The following is a 20,141-nucleotide window of genomic DNA, read 5'->3' on the forward strand; positions in this document are numbered from 1 at the left end:
ACAAGCCCACTTCCACAAGAAGCTCCTCCACTTCTGGGGAAGAACCCATATTATGGCCCTGACTACAAAAGAAGAACAGCAGTCTTGTTAATGGACTTGGGAAGATGTTATTATTTTACTTTGCCTTTTCCAAGTCCACATTTCTACTATAATATATGGGAATCACCATCTGGTTTGGCAACTCTTTATTTGTATTGTGCTTTAGCTTTTTACACACTTAATAACTGAAAACACATTGTGACAGAAGCAAGCTAGATCATATCATATACATTTCAATGCAAAATTGTCTTATTAAGGTTTGAAGGTTTTATGAAAATATATAAAGTATAAAATTTACGTTTCATCAATCCATCCATTTATTTATTGAATTTGTGAAATCCAATACAATTCAGCACTTGAACTGAAATACTGTTACCTCTGGGAAATGATATACAGTAGACCCCCGCAAAGTCACGGTTCAGGGTTCTCGGACTCAGTCGTTCACGGATTTTTTCATTGAACCTAACTATTAATTGTTAGTGGAAAGCTCAAATATTTTCCACAATTTTTTATGGCTTTTTTGTGCTGTGCTGTAGAGAGAACAGGAAGCAACCGCTGAGGGAAACGCGGTTTGGGATGGGTAACGTAGCCAATCTGAGAGCGAATATTTATTTCTCCCTGTTGCTGATTGATTGCTGCCATGTGACGCATCTCCAGGTGAGTGGGTTAACCACCACTGTTTGGGAGGGTGAAAGCAGCCAATCCGAGAGCGTTATTCATTTTTCCTTGCTGATGATTGATTGCTGCTTTGTGACGCGTCTCCAGCTGTGTGACCTAGTGTTTTCCATTTTGCTATTGTTTTGTTATTCTTAAACGCACACAATGTCATTGAATCACCCTGCACCTTCTAAGGCTTCTGGAACTAAGCCTAAGCGCCAGAAGAAGTTTAAAACACTCCAGGAGAAGGTTGAACTACTGGATTTGCTCCGAGAACTAAAAATGTATGCTGCAGTAGTGCGCCACTATGGCATTAATGAAAGCACCATATGCTACATAAAGAAGAATGAAGCAGCAATCTGGAGTACGGTATTTGTAAGTTTCTGTGATAGTGCCAAAAAGGTAACGACCGTAAGGAATAAAAATATCGTCAGGATAGAATCTACCTTGGCACTGTGAATCACCGACTGCGGGAAGAACATTCCCGTGGATGGTAACATCATCCATGAGAAAGCATGGAAATTGTACCAGCAGTTCGGTACAGGAGACAATGTAGCAACTTCCTATCACAATGTTCCTGAAAATAAAGAAAAGCCAGCATGAAACCCCACCAGAAGAAGACCCGTACATGATACGACTCCTCCTGAAGAAGAGGCGCCACCCAAGGAGTTTTAAATCCTGTGCATCGTACTGCACAGCTACTTCACCATCATCAATATCATTCATCATTGGTGAGTACCTGAACATTTTCCTTTATTTTAATTAAGTGAAATAATTATGTATTTACTCTCCTTATAACAAAGAAAACTACAGCGCATACCAAAGTAAATGCGATTGCATGAATTACAGTGCGTACAGCGGTAACATCGGTATTTTACATTCTTCACCGTGGGAGGCATAACAGTACAGTACTATACAGTATACAGGTGTACCTTTACATTCTGTTTTTAGGTAATGTACTAAGGTAATTTTTTAGGTAATGTATTAAGCTGAGTTTGCAATGAAATTAAAGTGCTTTGGAGCATACTGTATTTAGGGTTGAAACTATAAAAATAGGCATTTAAAAGGCATTTTTTAACCACATCCAAAAGCAGCGGTTTTTCACAATTCATGGGTGCTCTAGGAACGTAACCCCCGTGAATTATGGGGGTGTACTGTACTCAATCTTAATCAGGTATTGTCTTGCTATATACTGATGTTTAGTTTTCTTTTGTTAGCCACTGTTATTGTTGTTAAAATTCATTTAAATATTTAGTATTTTGTTTTAGTTTTCTGTTGCCAGATATTTTTCCTTGTTGTTACAGCTAGAGTCATTTTATAAAACTGATTAGAAAATATTGAAATGAAACCATGATGACATACAGGAAAACAAAGGGAGAAGAATACGGTTAGAATACTCTTGACAAACAGGTAATTGCCTTTTGATAATTTATCAGTTTGTTTATGAGGTTGAGCCATTTGCCTCAGGCTGTTTTGGTACTGTAGAAATCAGTTCCTTCCTTTTTGTATTATTAATTCAGCCCTGCTATAACAGCTGATTATCTTTGAGTAAATTCCTATGTGACTTCTCATGTGTGCAAAAGCCATCTGTGCCACAGCTATGTAATAAATAAACCTGCCTCCAAACTCCACAGCTTATTGAGAACTAATGTTTAGATAAAATATAATGGTCCCACTAAACACCTTGGCTCAATTAAAGCAAACATGAATGAGGGACAATATCGCTGACAACACTACCTTCTCAAGTGTTCTGGAATGCTGAATTACCCAGATGAGCCATTCCATCAATAATATTAAGGCATTAAGTTCAAGTTAAATATGCATATTATCCTTTTAACAGAAACACTTAAGTTTTAACAGCAGGACTGCTGCTGAGCTGTGTAGTGTAATGATTCTTGGCATTGATCAGGCTGTTCATCTCTATTAAGCATCTTCAGGTTAGGCATAATAGTCTGTTTCAGCTTCAGTCTCTGCAAAAGTAGGCCACATTTCTATTAATGGCATAAAATGAGAGTCAAAAAAGAAGACGCATGGTCTGAGTTATAGTGGATTGATAAGACTTCTCATAAAACAACATTAACAACACCTTGCTAAATCATTGCATTTGCAAATAAAAAACACTACCCACACACACACAGACAAGAGTGACACAAAATAGACCTAAGAGAAACAGAAAAAAGTAAAATGGAGAAATTTTATTTCTAATAAAAGGTAAACAGTGCTTAAAATAAAGGCAATCAATCTCATTTATAACAGACTATTGGGACTTGAGTCAAAAAAGGGAAATTCACACTGACAGGGAAAGGCAAATGAAGGAGAAATGCTTTATATTAGCCTAAAGTAAAACTTTGTTAAAGTGTAGACTCATTGTTACAAAAATCATATTCCTGAATTCAGCAAGAGTCAAATTATTTACCCAGCACAGACTGATATAACAAAAGAAGCCCCCTTAACTAACAATTGTATACTAATTAACCCAAATGCCATAGGATGTCCAAGAATTATAAATCTCATGCTTTCAATACTGCCTCAGTTCTGCCTGAACCTGCCTAAGGAGCTGTGCTGGTGGGATCCCTTGGTACATTGGTATAAATAAAGGAAACGCTGAATCTTCCAGAACTAAAGACAAAATCCTTGACACAGACTCATAATAGCAAAATGTTTACAGATACAAAGTGTGGACCACCAGGGGGTGTACCAGCCACCCTACCATACACAGACAGACATGAGACATAAGTTCTGTCCAGCACAGACGGTTTATTTCAAGTGAGATAGCGCTTTTTATTCGCTCTCTGCTACAGAACACAGTACAGAAATACCAAAATCCAAACACAGTCCTTTTTTCCTTCTTCTTCCTCTTCTTCTTTTGTGCCTCCACTCCTCTCCCAACAAGCTTCGTCTACCTCCTCCTCCTTTTTTAGGGCATCAGGAAGTGCTCCAGGTTCTCCAAGACATTGTTCTGGCAGCAAACCAGGGCTCAGCAACTGTCCAGGCACCCCCTGGCGGTGGCCAATGGCCCCAGCTGGGTTGAGCTTCTAGAAGTCACGTGACCACGGCTAACATACCTGATTGGTTTCTTCAGATTTGTTGGACAACTCTTTAATTTTGGACAGATTCCTCAATTTATTTTGTGGCCTCTGGGAATTTTCAAACCCTCTACTGCTTAAAGAGGGGCCCTTTACTTTTTGCAGGGCCTTTCAGCAAGGGATGTTTATTTCTGACATCCATTTTTCCTTTAGGAGTAGGAGTGCTACTTCAAGATGTTAAGGGGGTCTTTGCATTACGTCCCTATTGCTTTTCCCATATGGACTTCGTTGGTATGGGTAGCAGCCCCCATGACATGAGGTCTGACTATGGGGTACTTTTTCTGCCACATTTGTTGGACTGAGTGTGACTTGATTCCGCTTATTGGGGTTAGGGATCACATCACACTGCTCTCCCTTCTGGTTTACCATACTGGAAATGCTCACCTGTATGACCAAATCCACACTGAACAGCAATCCAATGTCCGAAAACCTTAAATATTTGTTGGCCTCCAGCGGTTCTTTGATGGCGTCTTCTATTCTTTTTATTGTTCACTTTAAGGCCTTCAAGATGGACTGAAGTTCTGTCACTGGTTTTAACAGATCTTGCAGTTCCTGTAGGTCGATTTGGCTTTCAGCTTGGCTTGTCTGACTTCATGTGGATCTTTGGGAATCTCCATCCTGTCTTTGCAAGTCTGGTGAATGCTGGTCTAGCACATGTGCAGTTGAGTTTTCTGTGGCACTGTGGGAAAATGAGTCCAGAAGTCCTTTTTCAGGTATGGTCTGTTCTGCCTTATAAATGTTAATGATGGAAATCAGACAACAATTCCGAGACCCCTTATCTTATGGTAAAAATCATCAATTACCCCTGGTCTGGTGATGTCGTTGTCGTTCTGGTCTTCATGTGCCTTGCAGCTTTCCAGTTGGGATGTTGAAATAGAGAACAAATGATCCACCTCAGGCTTGACATTTTCATGATTAGAGGCTGTAAGGATTTCTGTAAAACTTTTCAGTGATTTTGACCCTTCAACGGTACATACCTTGTTGTTGACTGTGGTGAGTAGTGTTGCATGGAAGAAGCCTTTCAGCATCCCTCCAGCCAAATACTCTAACTACAGATACAGAGGACATTCTTGCACCCAGTATCTTAGCCCTGTATGTTCCCCACCTGCCAGCTTTTCTGGCTGTTTTTTGGCCCATTTCTGGGCCCTGTTGTTGGAGCCGGATGTGTGAGATTATGGGTAGGGTTTTGCAGGTGGAAGAAGTAACCGTTTTGCAGGTCTCTGCCAAGCGGACGGCCAGAAATCCTGATGACTATGCCAATTGTAACCACTGGGAAAACCACTGAGCCCAAAAACACAGACACAGCAATGCCCAACACAACTCCAGGTTCAAATAAAGAATTTTTATTTGCCAAAGTGCCTTCCACATGCAATTAACAGCAAAGTAAACCATTCACAATTCCTCCTTCCTCCTCCAAAGACAGAATTGCCCACTGACTCTGGCTGAATTAGAGTGAAACAGGGGCTTTCTTTTAAACTTGATCCAGGAGCTGCTTCCTGTCTCCAGTCCAGGTTGTCTGGAAACCAGGACAGTCTTCCTCCACCAGCACCTTCTGATGGTCCACAAAGACCCAGACAGGGATGCATTTCAGGATTCAAACTTGGGTTTAGCCCAGAGGAACACCTGCTGTGTGGGGAATAAATTACTTCTGATAAGCTCTTTGGCCAATCCTTCCATTATGGTCTTCTGGCCAGGCATGAATCCTTCTTTTTTCCCACCCAGGATGTCTGTCCTTCCTCTCTGACACCTACACAGTATAATCAGGCAGAAAGAGTATGTTACTGAGCTTATTGTTAAAATGTGCTCTGAGAATATACGCAGATGTACAGAAGGAGAAACACCATTTCAAGAAGATCCCTCTGAGAAACATCATTGAATGAGGTTGATTTAAAAGTGTAATGTTGCACAAATTTCATTAATAAGTGTGGATTCAGCTGCCAGATTTAAAAAGAGTGAGGATTTTCTGCATAAGGTTTCATGAATAGAAGCACATAAGCAGGAGAAAGGAGTACATCAGGTAAGCTGTTATATGTTTTCTGTTAATTAAAATGAAGTTTCATATTTTAATACATTCTTCATCATGGCCTTAGAGAATGGGGATGTGTTACATGTTGGTTAGACATGCAAGTAAGAATTTTTCTGTACTCTGTATTAGGGACTACATAAACACTATGGCTACTGTTACTGGATGTAAGAGGTGGTGAAGGGTCTCTCGAGGTATGAAACCAAAGTGATGCAGAAAGTGGACGATAAGTAAGTCCACAGGAAATCTCATGCCCCAGACATTAATACTTCTTGACTTTTTTGCTGTATGTAGGGTAGAAAGGACTGCCACTTTCATTTAGGACTCTACAACCACAGCAGATGCTGCTGCAATCAGCCCACCAGGAGAGCAGATACATGATCCTTCAGGATTGAAGATTGCCAGTTGCTACTACTATGGATTTCACAGATGAGGGGGATATACCCTTGTAAACCTTGTATACCCTTACCTTTTCTGTCAAAAGTTCTTGAGCGTTTTGTAACCTCCCAGCTCACCAATTACTTAACCTCTAATAATTTGATGGAACCCTTTCAGTCTGGTTGCAGGGCACAGCACAGCCGTGAAACTGCTCTTCTTTAGGTAAACAATGATTTGCTTCTGCCAACAGACTCTGGACAAACCAGCATATTAATTCTGTTACACCTCAGTGCAGCTTTTGACACTGTCAGACATGACATTCTGGAGAATGGAGAACATGCTGGGTATCTCTGGCACTGCCCTCCAGTGGTTCAAGTCCTATCTGACTGATAAGCAGGAGTTTGTTAGCCTTGGCAACAGCAGATCCAGCTCAGCGCCAGTCACACAAGGAGTTCCTCAAGGCTCTGTCCTTGGCCCTCTTCTCTTCTGTATTTATAGGCTTCCCCTTGGCCATATTATTCGTAGCTATGGACTGGGTTATCATTTTTATGCAGATGACACTCAACTCTATTTTTACGTCAAAAGTGCAACTTCAGAGTTTTCTCAACTCACAACTTGCCTCAGTGAAATTAAAACCTGGATGGAGCAGAACTCTTTAAAATTAAATTGCAACAAAACTGAACTCCTGCAAATTGGCACTAAAGTGCTACTTAAGAAAATGAGCTCCTTTTCAGTCACTCTTGACGGTAATCTCATCAGACCTTCTGATGCAAGGAATCTTGGTGTCATTTTTAATTGCTCCCTTTCTTATTCCGCCCACATAAACTACATTAAGAAAATTTCTTACTTTCACCTCCATAACATATCCCGTGTTCGCTCATTCCTCTCCTTTTCTAATGCTGCGAAACTTGTCCATGCTTTTATCACATCCTGGATCGATTATTGTAACTCGCTGCTAGCAGGTGCCCCTTCTAATCTTATATCATAGTTTCAGTTGATTCAAAACTCTGCTGCAAGAGTCCTTACATGAACCAACAACAGTGAGCTCATCACACCCACCTTGCTTCGCCTTCACTGGCTCCCTGTGTCTTACAGGATTAAACATAAAATTCTATTAATAACCTACAAAGCTTTAAATGGCCTCGTACCAGACTACATCAGTGACCTTCTAAATCACGATGCTCCTGTTCACCTACTAAGGTCCTCTGATTCTGGTAATCTTGTTGTGTCTCACACTAACCTGCACTCTAGGGATGACGGGGCCTTCAGCTCCATAACACCCAGACCTTGGAATGACATCCCCAAATTAATTAGATCAACTGACTCCATTGATTCTTTTAAAAAACAACTTAAAACTCATCCACTTAGGAAGGCTTTTAACTTAACATTCTGCCCTTTCTTTCAGTTTACCTCTCTGTCCAGGTGCTCAGGATAATTTGTGTGTCTGGTATATCACAAATTAGGTTATTTGTTAGGTTTTTCTTTTAGTATTGAATTTAGTATTTTACTCTGGTTTATTGTCCTTTATTTTATTTAATGCTTTGTTATCTGTTTCATTGTTCTATTCAGGAAAACATTTGTATCCAATGTTACATATACCCTGCTGTTTTTTTTTTTCCTAAGACACTGTGAAGCGCCTTGAGCATGGGAAAGGTGCTAATTATTATTAAAGTTGACAAAATGCAAATTGTAGTCACCACAACTGTAATCCTGGAAGGAAGATACTCAATTTTATTTATGTCTCTGCATTTCTATATGATAACTTTAAGAAGCATATTCATTTATTCATTCATTTATCCATTTACAGGACCGACTTAATCCATAATATGGGCACAATAAGCCAGAAGCATAACAGTTTAGGTTATAAAGCTTGCATCTAGTGGGCTTTAAGTGGCTGCTCTTAACTGGTTCAGGTCATATCTTACTGATAGACACTTTTCAGTGACTTTCAATTCCTTTTTTAGTCTACTGTTCCTGCTAAATGTGGTGTTCCTCAGGGATCCATTCTGGGTCCTATTTTATTTTCAATTTATCTTCATCCTATAGGAGTTATTTTTAGGAAGTTTAATATTTCTTTTTGTTGTTATGTTAACGATATGCAAGTCAAAATTCCTGCATGTAACTCTGTAATGAATTGGCTGCACGATTGTCATGTTGAACTAAAATTATACACCAGTCATTCAGGGAGCTTAGATCTACCGGTTAGTTGTCTCTTGTTGTCCCTTGTACTAACTGCAAAACTAAGGGGGACAGGGCTTTTGCACCTGCGGAACTTCATCTGTGGAATTTATTACCTAAGGAGTCACCTTCAACTGAACTGTTTAAAACGAGATTGAAGATGCATTTCTGTTCTATAGCTTTCCATGACCTTCAGTGATACTGATGGTTCCTTCCTCATAGTCATTTGTTTGATTCAATTTACTGCTGGTTTGTTATATGTTTTTATTCTATGTTATTCTATTTATTTTATTCAATTTATGTTTATTGTATATTTTATTGTAAAGAACTTTACAATAATGCTACAGCATTATTGATTTTGTTTTAAATATGCTCTATAAATAAATTGACATTGACATTTATATTGTTAGTGTCATGTAAGTCTGATGGTACTTAGAAATGTCTGACTCATATGCCCACAATTTAGCCTTAGCTTAGCATATATTAACATTTACTAATAATAAGTGGAATTAGGACCTGTAAGAACTTCATTCATATGATGTGCATTGGTAAACAGTATTTCTTTGTATATATTTGTATATGTTTTTATTCTTTTTTAAGTTTGTTGTATTTGTAAATATGTGGCAATGTAAATAGCAAAATATAAACATAAATTGAAATAACTTTTAAATTAGTCTTGCATTTGTACCTAGAATTAAAAGAAACCTGTTGAGGAGAGACCCCTGTGGATGAAGCCATCATATGTCTTGAAAGATCTTGTCAAAAAAAGAGTACAATATTTTTTATTCATTGATTGATGTTGACTGTTTACCAAACATTCTTTCTTCACTTTTTACTTTATCACCACCATCTGGTGGCAACTCTTAACAGTTTAGAAAAGCATGAAGTTTTTCTTAAACTGCATTTTATAAGTCTAAGGAAGCCTACAGCAGCAAATTCATTTTTAAATTTGCATGTATAGCCAAGCTATTGACAGACTAAGAATTCTTCAGTATTACGAAGCAAATTTCACTCAGAGACACTTGATGCATAAGGTCATGTCCCTGATAACTTAAGACGTGCTTTAAAGATCTTTGATAATAGCATTGCACATTATTTTTTATATGTTTCATTTCAAGTTATAGTTATTTACTTATTTTCATTGTACTTCATGACCTGGGGCCTCATTTATAAACCTTTCCATGGATTCAAGCATTAAACTATGTGTACACCAAAAAAGTCACATTTATAAAAGCTTTTCCTATGCACATTTGCATGTAATTTACCTTTATAAATCATAATTATCTTGTAAATATGAGTATGTGAATGCACCTTGAACCACGTACAGTTGATGCCCTGAAACAACCGTGGAGCAATGCTAATCAACCTCATTCGTATGCAATAATGATGCTGCAGACCTTCATTGTCCGGTAGTGCAGCTCCCTCCTGACGCATTAAATACTGCGAGACAGAAGATCCCTTCTCCAAATTGGAGTCACACTATTATCCTTTATTTGGTGGCCTAAGCATGGGTCTCATCAATAAGCAAAATTATATTGAACTAGCCGAAGCCGCCGTAGCATACGGCGGTGTAAGAATAGGAACAGAAAATGGTGAGAAAGGAATTCAGAAATCAAGAAGAAATAAATACTTCTTGAAAGATGAAGTTGTGAATAGGTGTTTTTGTGGTGACGACAGATAATGAGTCGAAAGATCTAACCCTAGAAAAAGCCATGTACAACTGACTGTGGCTGAAGACTGGTTGTTAGAATTATTGTGATGAGTAAACAGCATATGGGTATGAGGAAGGCCGCGCTTTTGAAATTCGATTACGTAAATATAATCAATAACAACCTCAAAAAGATGTTGTTGTAGAATGTCTCTAAGTAATTCCTGCAGCTTAATCCAAAAGACTTGTGCTACAATATCAGGTCTGTGCTCCGGTCTTTGGGTATCTGACAGTGCATGTAGAATTTCCGGCCAAGCAGGATTACATGTGAAAATGATAAATAAATGAGGCTGTCTGAATTTACGTACTATGGCCATGGCATCCTAAAAGTTTTGTTGCTTGTATTTTGGACTTCCTGGAAATGTGGACAGTAATATGATCATTTTGTCTACACGTACGTTATTTTCAGAGTTTGCTTGCAGTGCGTCTGACAGTCCTTTGTATCGTTCCACGCGCAAATCTTGTTGATCTAATCTGAGATAGTTGAGACGCACGCCCTCTGTTTTAACATAGGCATCTATGACGTACTGTTGGAATAGTTCGCCGCTGGAGTGCAAAATACTACATATATTCCTTATTGCTAATCTGTACGTGTAAAATTGGCTTTGAGTAAGCCTTCTTTGCTTGTCGGTCCTTTTATCGGGAACATGTTGTAAATCTTTGTGCCAGGCAATGTCTCCGTAAGGGGAAAAAAAGTGGGTAAACCATAGGATCGCAATTCATATTGAGTGAGGAAATCTGTTTACAGGAGTTGCCTATGGGACAGATGCAATTGTCCCTTTCGGCAGGCGGTTCGCCATCTTCTCTGACGAAAATCGCTGCAACATTGGTGTGACATGTCGGGGCATTGTATCATCGTAAATCCTGCCTAGGGTTTTCCTCGAAAATCATTCGTACAGATGCTGTTGGATTGGACTGAACGATTTCATTCATGTGTTTGTATGATTTAGCAAAGGGTTTGATGGTTCTGAGCATGGAATCTAGCTGGAGTAGAACATTTTCGCTGAATGTAGAGTTTGCTTTATTTTGTAAACGTACTTGAGAAGCTTGGCGAGAAATGCCGTGTCGGCTGTGTGTGGGTGGGACCGGTTTTGCGGTGGAAGCAGGACAATAGTCCTAGCTTCCTAGCTCTGATGGTATGAATCAGGGTTTTGTAGGCAAAGGTTTTCCCTGTTCCTGCACGACCATCTAAGAAGAAGCATGTTTGTCGTGGATGGGAATCGCTGTATGCAGCGTGTAAACATGTGTTTGGAGAGGTGTTGGGGGCTGGCAGATGAGCAGGCAGTGCGCATGCCTTGAGAGTGAGGGTGGACGCGGGAGGAGGGTTAGAGTTGACGGGCGGGGCTCTGTCGTGCATATCCCATGGTCGGGTGACTTAGTCAATTATATATAAATGCCAACATCTCAGATGAGTGCAATGGGAGAAGAGAAAGAAGCATGTTGATTTTGATCTGTGATCAGAGATGCCTTAGTATGCTGCATTATGCCACAGCAGTCCTGACATTTGTTAGTTTCATCTTGGCAACACATATGACTTGTATGTTAATAGAATGAAACTGCTTACATTTAGCAAGAGCAGACACACCGTTACTAGGTGCCCTTAATGCAAAATGTTATTTTATGTTAGAAAATCCAGACACTGGTGCAAATTGTGTGTTTATGTTGATTTGTACAGCCACACCATAAGGAAACTGAATGTTGTGCTTCATCTATCATTTTATGGCTTCCAGCACAGCAAGCATGATGGAAATGAAATTTGTCTGAGATATTCTTGACCTGTCAGCTAGTTTCCTCACATAGGTGCCTGGTTGGCAGAAAGCCAGCCATTAATAACACTAGAATTACCAGAGCCTATGAAAAAACTCATAGATCCGTCCCACCTTAAATCACTTCTCACCTCTCTGTCAGCGTCTTTTGTCTTTTAAATGTGTTGATAAGCAGCAAACAGCAAGTAGTCTGCTGTCACATCCCCCACCGGCGCACAGTTTTCTCAGCTCAAGTCTGTTTACATGCATGTCAGTTGCTTGGAGTTGTATACAGTGACAAGTCAAGCAAAATCACACCTTTTATAAATACTATATCGTTATTAGGAACACATGCACTTCATGTGTGTTCTGTGTCTACAATGATCTATGTAAACACATTGTTAAAAAAGAAACGTTTTTCATGTTATAGTAATAATTGATAAAATGTAGACATGAAGTTTATAATGTGTGAAGCCTGAATTCCAAATATCAAAGAAACACTTTCACAAAAGGTACAAATATAACAGAACAAGTGCGCTTTTATTCAAAAATATAACTGCAGAAAAACAACACGCAATAGGGTGTGACATTGACACGCAATTACTATGACTGCTTCGGTGGTGCAACGGTATCAACTGTTGACTGGTAATCAAAACTTCACAGGTTTGATCCCCAATAAGTCTGTTTTGAGAAGTGAACTGCTTTTATTCTTACTATTTTAGAATAAAAATATACATTTGATTTCAGTCTGCAACAGCTGGTGTAAATGTATGATACTTCTAAAGGTTAGCTTTGTTTTTTTTTTTTTTTCATCCAGTTTCATTCTCTCAGTCACGTTCACGATCCTACCCAATTCCCCGTCCCCATCTGACACTGCTGTTTTCACATAAAGACGCTCTATAACTCTGTAGGAAGTAAGTAAATAAATCCAAATAAATAATATTCAATTTGGCTTTTATGTAAGTAACATATAAATGTTGATGTAAAAGTAATGCATGTTGTTTTTCTGCAGTTATATTTTTAAATAAAAGTGCACTGGTTCTGTTATATTTGTACCTTTTGTGAAAGTGTTTCTTTGAAATTTGGACTTCAGGCTTTACACATTATAAACTTCATGTATACATTTTGCCAATTATTACTAAAACATGAAAACGTTTCTTTTTTAACAATGTGTTTACATAGATCGTTGTAGACACGGAACACACATGAAATGTATGTGTTCCAAATAGCGATATAGTATTTATAAAAGGTGTGATTTTGCTTGACTTGTCACTCTATACAGCTCCAAGCAGCTGACATGCAGGTAAACAGACTTGAGCTGAGAAAAGTGTGCGCCGGTGGGGGATATGATAGCAGGCTGCTTGCTGCTTAGCACACATTTAAAGGACAAAAGATGCTGACGAAGAGGTGAGAAGCGATTTAAGGTGGGACGGATCTACGAGTTTTTTCGTAGGCTCTTGTAATTCTAGTGTTAAAGCGTATGAACAGGTAGAGCCTGATTTTGGGCAATTTTTCTTTCTAATGTTTCTGTCTTTCAGCACATTTTTCTAATAAGCTAGTCATCATTATGGACAAAAAAAGTTCTTAAAAACTTGTTCTCTTCATATATGACCATTTGCAAGTAGTGACAAACAAACTGTGTTGTGTCAAACAACTAAGCTATGGATAGACTGTAGAGCATGAGATTTATAGTTTTTGTATGCAAGCAGTGAATCACATCTGTGTTTTTTCTAAGTGCATTTATTGACAAAAGTGATTGCTTTGGCTTCTAATCCCGAAAAGTGACAACAGGCTGCCAATAAACTAACAATAAAACCCAAGTGTTTTAGTACAAATACACAGCATTGGCCCTCTTGAAAGGCAACTAAAATAGAGTCTGTACATCATATTCATCATTTTTGTAGTTTGTCGCATTAATGCACTTTGTGATAATGGCTCATGATATGAATAATTACACATGTGAGTCGTTAAATAGCTGGCTTAGCTGTATTTCCCTGTTTGATCAAAGGTGTTGTCATTTCCGAGTTGACATGTTGCATACAGATTGGCCACAGTTGCCGTAAATATATGCAAGTCTTCCTATCAAGTTTTCATGGAAGGTTGCGTATGCATATATTGGGCCTCTCTTCAAGCCGCAACAGCAAGATCTCATAGTGAATAGCGTCAAAAGCTGCAGAAAAGTCAAGGAGGACAAGGACTGATTCCCCACCTGAGTAATAAGAGAGATGTCATTAAATAATTTCAAGAGGGCTGTCTCAAGACCATGAAAACACCTAATGCCAGGTACGTAGATCTCAGATAAATTATTGGAGTTAAGATGATCAACCAAATGATTATAAGTAATTCTTTCAATATTTTGGCCAAGAATGGCAATTGGGAAATCAGGTGAAAATTAGCTAAAACACTAGAATCTAATTATGCATTTTTAAGACAGGGTCGTCCCATTGCATGTTTAAAAAATGAGGGCACAACCCCCTCACTAATAGAAGCATTTATAATAGCTAACAACGCTGAACCCAAGAGATAACAAGTTTCTAAAAGAGGCTTGGTGGAACAACATCAAGAGGACAAAAAGTAGGTCTAAGTTTGTCAATAGTACTTTTTAGCTGTGAAAGTGAAACCACAAAAAAGGATTCCAAAACAATCCCATGATTAACAACAAAATAACAAAATGGCAGAGCAGATAGTATTTATTTTGCTGACAAACAATGAGACTGCTCATATGAATGAACAATAAATACTATTTAATCCCCTCTCCAAACGAGGGTAAATAGCTGCATTAATTGCATTAAATAAGACCCTGGGTTTCTTAGAATAAGAGGATACCAAATCTGAGAAGTAATCATGTTTACATTTCTACACTGCCTACTGGAAGTTGAACAAAGAAGTCCTAAAAATCTGTTTATATACAGTCAGCCTGTCCTTACAACATCGTTCAGCCAACCTGCATGCTCGGTGCAGCTGCCCTGTGGTGTCCTTTAGCCATGGAGCAGGTCTTCCCTTTTTACAGCATATTTTGAGGGGAGCATATAAAGTCTAAAACCATTTTACATGATGAATTTAAAACTAAGGCAGAATCATCAATACTATCTCACTAGCCTTGTAGATCAAAACTGGAAAACATGATTTTAAAATCAGATGTAATAGAAAAACTTAAAAAGTGAGAATAGCATGGAGCACAGCTTGCAGTAATAACATCAACAGTAAATCCATAATTACAGGAAAATGATCAGTAAAAGGAACATCACATATATCAATGTTATTAACTGAAATATCACATGTAAGAACGAAATCAAAGGTGTGACCAAGAGAATGATTAGGCGCAATAATTTTCTGGATAAAATCAAATGAATCTAACAATGATAAAATGTCTTTAACCAAAGGTTTAAATTGCCAACAAACCTGAATGTTAAAATTGCCAGCAATAAGTACTTTATCATAGGAGAGCGTAATATCGGCCAAGAAATTAGAAAATTCAGAAACTAACACATTAATTACAGGAGGCCTATAAACCACACCACATGACTACACACTTCAGAAAGTTGCAGTTTGAAGCTACTAAACGAACCCTTAGTAAGGCTCCGACATAGAAACAAACTTTTAAAAACAGTAGCAAAATCTCCCACACTGACTAGACAGCCTAGGAAAGTTAAAAAATGAATAACCTGGAGGTACTAGTTCAGTAAAACAATTAAAGTCACCATTAACAATCCAGGTCTCAGTAATGAAAAAGAAGTCCAGTTTCTTTGATGTAGTAAAGTCTTGCAGGATGAGAGTTTTATTAGACACTGACCTAATGTTAAAGAGAGCAACCTGAATAGAAAGACACGGGTGAGCCTGAGAAGATTAGCAGCATTAACTCCCTTAAAACACACAGAGAAAAAGTGATGCCACCTTAAGATGAGGAAATTAAATCCGGTATCCAGCTCCGAAGGGCAGGCCCAGCGTACTGTAGAGGAGAAGATGGGTCAAAGACGACTCTCAAGCATTGAGAATCCAAGCCCGGAAAGGAAAGATTGAGCCAACGTTGTTCAACAGCAAATCCGACATGCCTTCTGCATTGGCGTCGGGAGCATTTGGATCTCCATCTCCAGGGCGAACTCAGCTCATTTATACAGGTGAACACTGGTTTCCAGATAAAGAAGTCAGGAGATGAATAAAACAAGGATGGAGGTTCAAATACAGTTCTATCAGAAGAAGATAACTGAGAGGATACAATGCCAGAAAAGATATTACGTAAGGAAACACAATCATAGGACAGTAGTCACTGGCATATACTAACACATAAAATGAAATTAAAACATAAATTAATAAGGTGAGCAGACGGCCTGCCACACCAGTCGGTGCCATCTAAAAATCTCGGAAAAATCTATATATTCAACTAGTGACTGATTGCACGTTTAAGAAAAAATACTTGGTACCTTCTTAAGTATCATCAGATACAGACAGAATATTATAAAATTTAAGTATGAAGCTCAAGGATATGGCACTATGCTAATTGGCTTTAGTTCCCCAAAGAATGTTTAAAACTTCTGTTTAATTTCAGCCAAGGAAGGCAGATTGAATTTATTGTAAGTAGGTAGGTGGCAAATAATGATTTTCGAAGCAGTGTACACCACATTTTCCATGTAGAACTGTGATGAAGAAACACTGAAACAAAACACTTTAATTAATGGACATGTGAAAAATCATCATTTTACTCTGAACATTTTTAGCTGTCACAATAAAAAAATCCTATATTGAGTTTCTTGATAACAGATGAGCTGACCACACTTGTTAGACCATGATGATGGTGATGCCTAGGAACCGGAAATTGATCAATAAAATGAGTGAGAGATTCACACCATCAATGTGACGGTGATTTATTTATTTTAGTGGAGGAAATCCCAGGGACAACCCTAGCCTTGGATCGACCCACACACACTCGCTACAGAGACCAAATAAAGCACGCTGGGAACATTAAACAATAAAGAATATAATGAAATTAAATTAACTAAATGCAAACAATAATACCACGCGCTGCTTTTCTTGCTGGAAAGCCAATGAATCCAAACACAGTCCTCACTATACAGGTAGACAGACGATCCAGACCCCAACAAACAAATACAATCCAGAACAAGATGATTAAATATGGCAGAATTAACAGCAGGCAGTCCAACAGATAAATGCAACACACAACGTCCAATAACAAAAACAACTTTTTCTCTTCCTGACACCTGCCTTTTAAACCTCTCTGGCCACCTTTGACCCCAACAGCCCATGCAAGGACTGCTGGGAGATGCAGTTTTAACTAATAGTAGCCTTGCTACAAACTTTGCGTTTAAAGTCCCCCACCAGTACTATTTTTCGATATTTATGTAATTCCAGATCACTAGCTGTAGATCATAACTTGTTATGAGACCCACAGGAGTGGTGTTATTAGCAAATATGACCATTCTTGTAGAGTTTTTTAAGCAGGACTCCCATATTCAGGGTTAGATGGTTAGAGGTCTTGTTCTTTAGCTTTCACAACCACTTCCATGATTTTCTGCCTGGCTTAATGCAAAGAGTTGTAATCTTCATAACATGATATTACACCAACAAAATCATTTTGTTTATAAGTAGTTTATACTCTTGTGTCTGATAATGTTGTTTACCAGTGATGCTTCCCACTTTATGGTACTGCGTGCAATAATGCATACTTTGTGTTAAAAAGCAGTTTGCTGGTGCCATGTCATATATAAACCTAGTTTATAGTGGTACGTAAAACTATGGGACCTGTTAAGTCACTGTCTTTGGAGTTAACATGTTTTTCACAAGAGTACATGAAACTGCCAATTTGACAAAAAAGCGTTGTCAAAACAGGTACAAGAAATGACCAAGAGGGGCAAAGAATGAAGCCTGAAAGATGTCTCTCAGTCTATCCTGAATTTCTCCCACACCCCCAAAATTATATTTCTGTAATTAATAACTCTGAATTGTCCAGCTATAAGTATTGTATTGCGTTGGTACAGTGTGTGCATGTGGTGGTGTCTTGTTCAGGGTTGGATCCTGCAGTATCACCAATGCTATGTATATAGACATTGGATATCCACAATCCTCTAATGGAAATGGGGTTCATTATGTAGATGAATAAGTAGCCGTTTACTCAAACCTTGCTTCCAATAATCTATAGCTATTACTTCATAGACCAATAATGGATCTATCTATCTATCTATCTATCTATCTATCTATCTGTGTTTGACACTGGAGGAAGCCATGGGTCCCCACGGGTTTGTGCCTCCTTGCTCCATCCCCGTGGTCCCCTGCTTATCCAGGGTGGTTGCCCCCTCGTGGCCTGGGAACCATACTGACTGCCTCCCCATCCTTCCAGGCATCCCAGCTGGGTCTGGCCTCCAGCCTCCTGTGACAACACATATTCGTCTTGTCATGAATTGTTTCTGATGGAATGTTTAATAATTAATTAAGTCATTGTCTTCTAGTTATTTTAAAATGGTACCGCCTAATTGTTTAAGCCTGAAGCCTTTTTGTGAGTCTCCTCAACAACCATAACCTATTAGTGGCATAATGGAAATCAAATATCTAATTAATTTGTTTTATAGCTATGTTATGCTGTGCAAATAATATTCATTACGGAAATAAATCAAAATACAAAGACATTTTACCAAATGGTGCTTGTATTTCAAAGTTTTTCCCTTATCTTGCCCTTAAAAGCAAAATGTCAGTTCCTTTTGTGATCTCCTCTAATGAATTTATATGAAAGTGAGGACTGACATCCCGCTTTACTTGAACTGCACTGCTTTTCTAATGGACTCTGACAGGTCCATACGGCCTATGCTTGCGATGATTGCTTTATAAACATCTGTCTCTTCACAAATCAAGTCAAGTCAACAAGCTTCAGTGCACTTTTAATGACACAAGTCAGCAAACTTCTGAGGCCTGCCAGACCCAAAGCATGAAACTTATTTTTGCACTTTTTATCTAGAATCTGCCTTTGGACATGCCTGTTAAAAAGCTAGAGCTACAATGCAGGGCTCATCAAGTTAGTTCATATGTCTGGAAGCTTGAAAGCTTTTGATTGTTTTGTTTGTGCCATCCGGTCAGTAATTCATTGTCCTTTCCCATCCTCCATTCTGGTTAATTGACTTCCAATGTTATAAGATTCTGTGCTGCATAAGTGGGGCAATGTGATCTTTGACAGGATGTGCATGATGGAGCACATTCATTCTACACTATTGAGCTAGGGACTAAGTAACCAACAACATACTAATGATAAAACTGCAAAAGCAAAAGTTAAGCTTTTCTTTAAGTTATTGGTCATTACTACAATTATTTGTTTTCAATAAAGAAGATTAAGTAGTTGTTAACATAATGCCCACTATATTTTACAGGACACAGAGCTATATAAATCATGTAGAATTTTATTTGTTTCATACTCATTTATAGCTAAACAATTAGATCATAGTTACAACAATATTATGGCAAAAGTTGAGGATTTGTCTGATACAATAAAGCCATCATTCAATTTCTCTTATACAGGGCTAAAATTGGCCAAACTCTACCTTGGGTGAATGTCAAGGAATTGACCCTGGCCAGGATGCTAATATACTGCACCACACAATACTCACAATACCCACAACAGAGAATGCAGAAAGCTGTCGGAGTCAAGGCAGCTGCAAAGGTTATCAGTAGCAACATTCTCATATGTAAACGTTGGCAGGGATTTCAGATTTCTGTACCTTATGAGACTTGCTGCCTGAGAGTAGGTAAGCTTTATAAGACACTAGGGAAACCTGCAATGTCAAGATTGGCTTATCATATTGTACGTACAATTGGTAACATTTGTTTTGTTTATCCAATTGGAGCAAGGGCAGGTGCAGTGACAGTGCTCACACTGTGTCAGCAGCAGAGTCTGAAACCTCAAGCTTAGGGTTTGAAGTCCAAAATCTTAACCACTATGCCACACCGTCTGCCATCAATGGGTCTCAATTAAGGGGTCAAGACCAAATGACCCAGTGTCAGTGATGTCATACAGCATGCAAATACACTCAGTGGCATCCATATCTTTGTGTGTGTGAAAAAGACCTAGGCTCAATAACATATAATTGAGGTGTTTTCCTTGTTTTGAGGTAAGAAAACATTAAAGTGACATCAAAATGGTGATACAACAATGACAGAGTGTGGTGAGGAGGTCATATTCCCAGATCTCTTCAGAAGCAACAATGAAAAGTGTGACTCACCGTGATTCATTTATACTGTACTTTCTATCAGAAAACTGTCCTTGTTTTGTCATATAGGGTCCTATGGTTTCTCCCTTATATATATATATATATATTTTTACTATGTAG

This window comes from Polypterus senegalus, chromosome 6, assembly GCF_016835505.1.
Source record: "Polypterus senegalus isolate Bchr_013 chromosome 6, ASM1683550v1, whole genome shotgun sequence".
In the NCBI taxonomy this organism is placed as follows: domain Eukaryota; kingdom Metazoa; phylum Chordata; class Cladistia; order Polypteriformes; family Polypteridae; genus Polypterus; species Polypterus senegalus.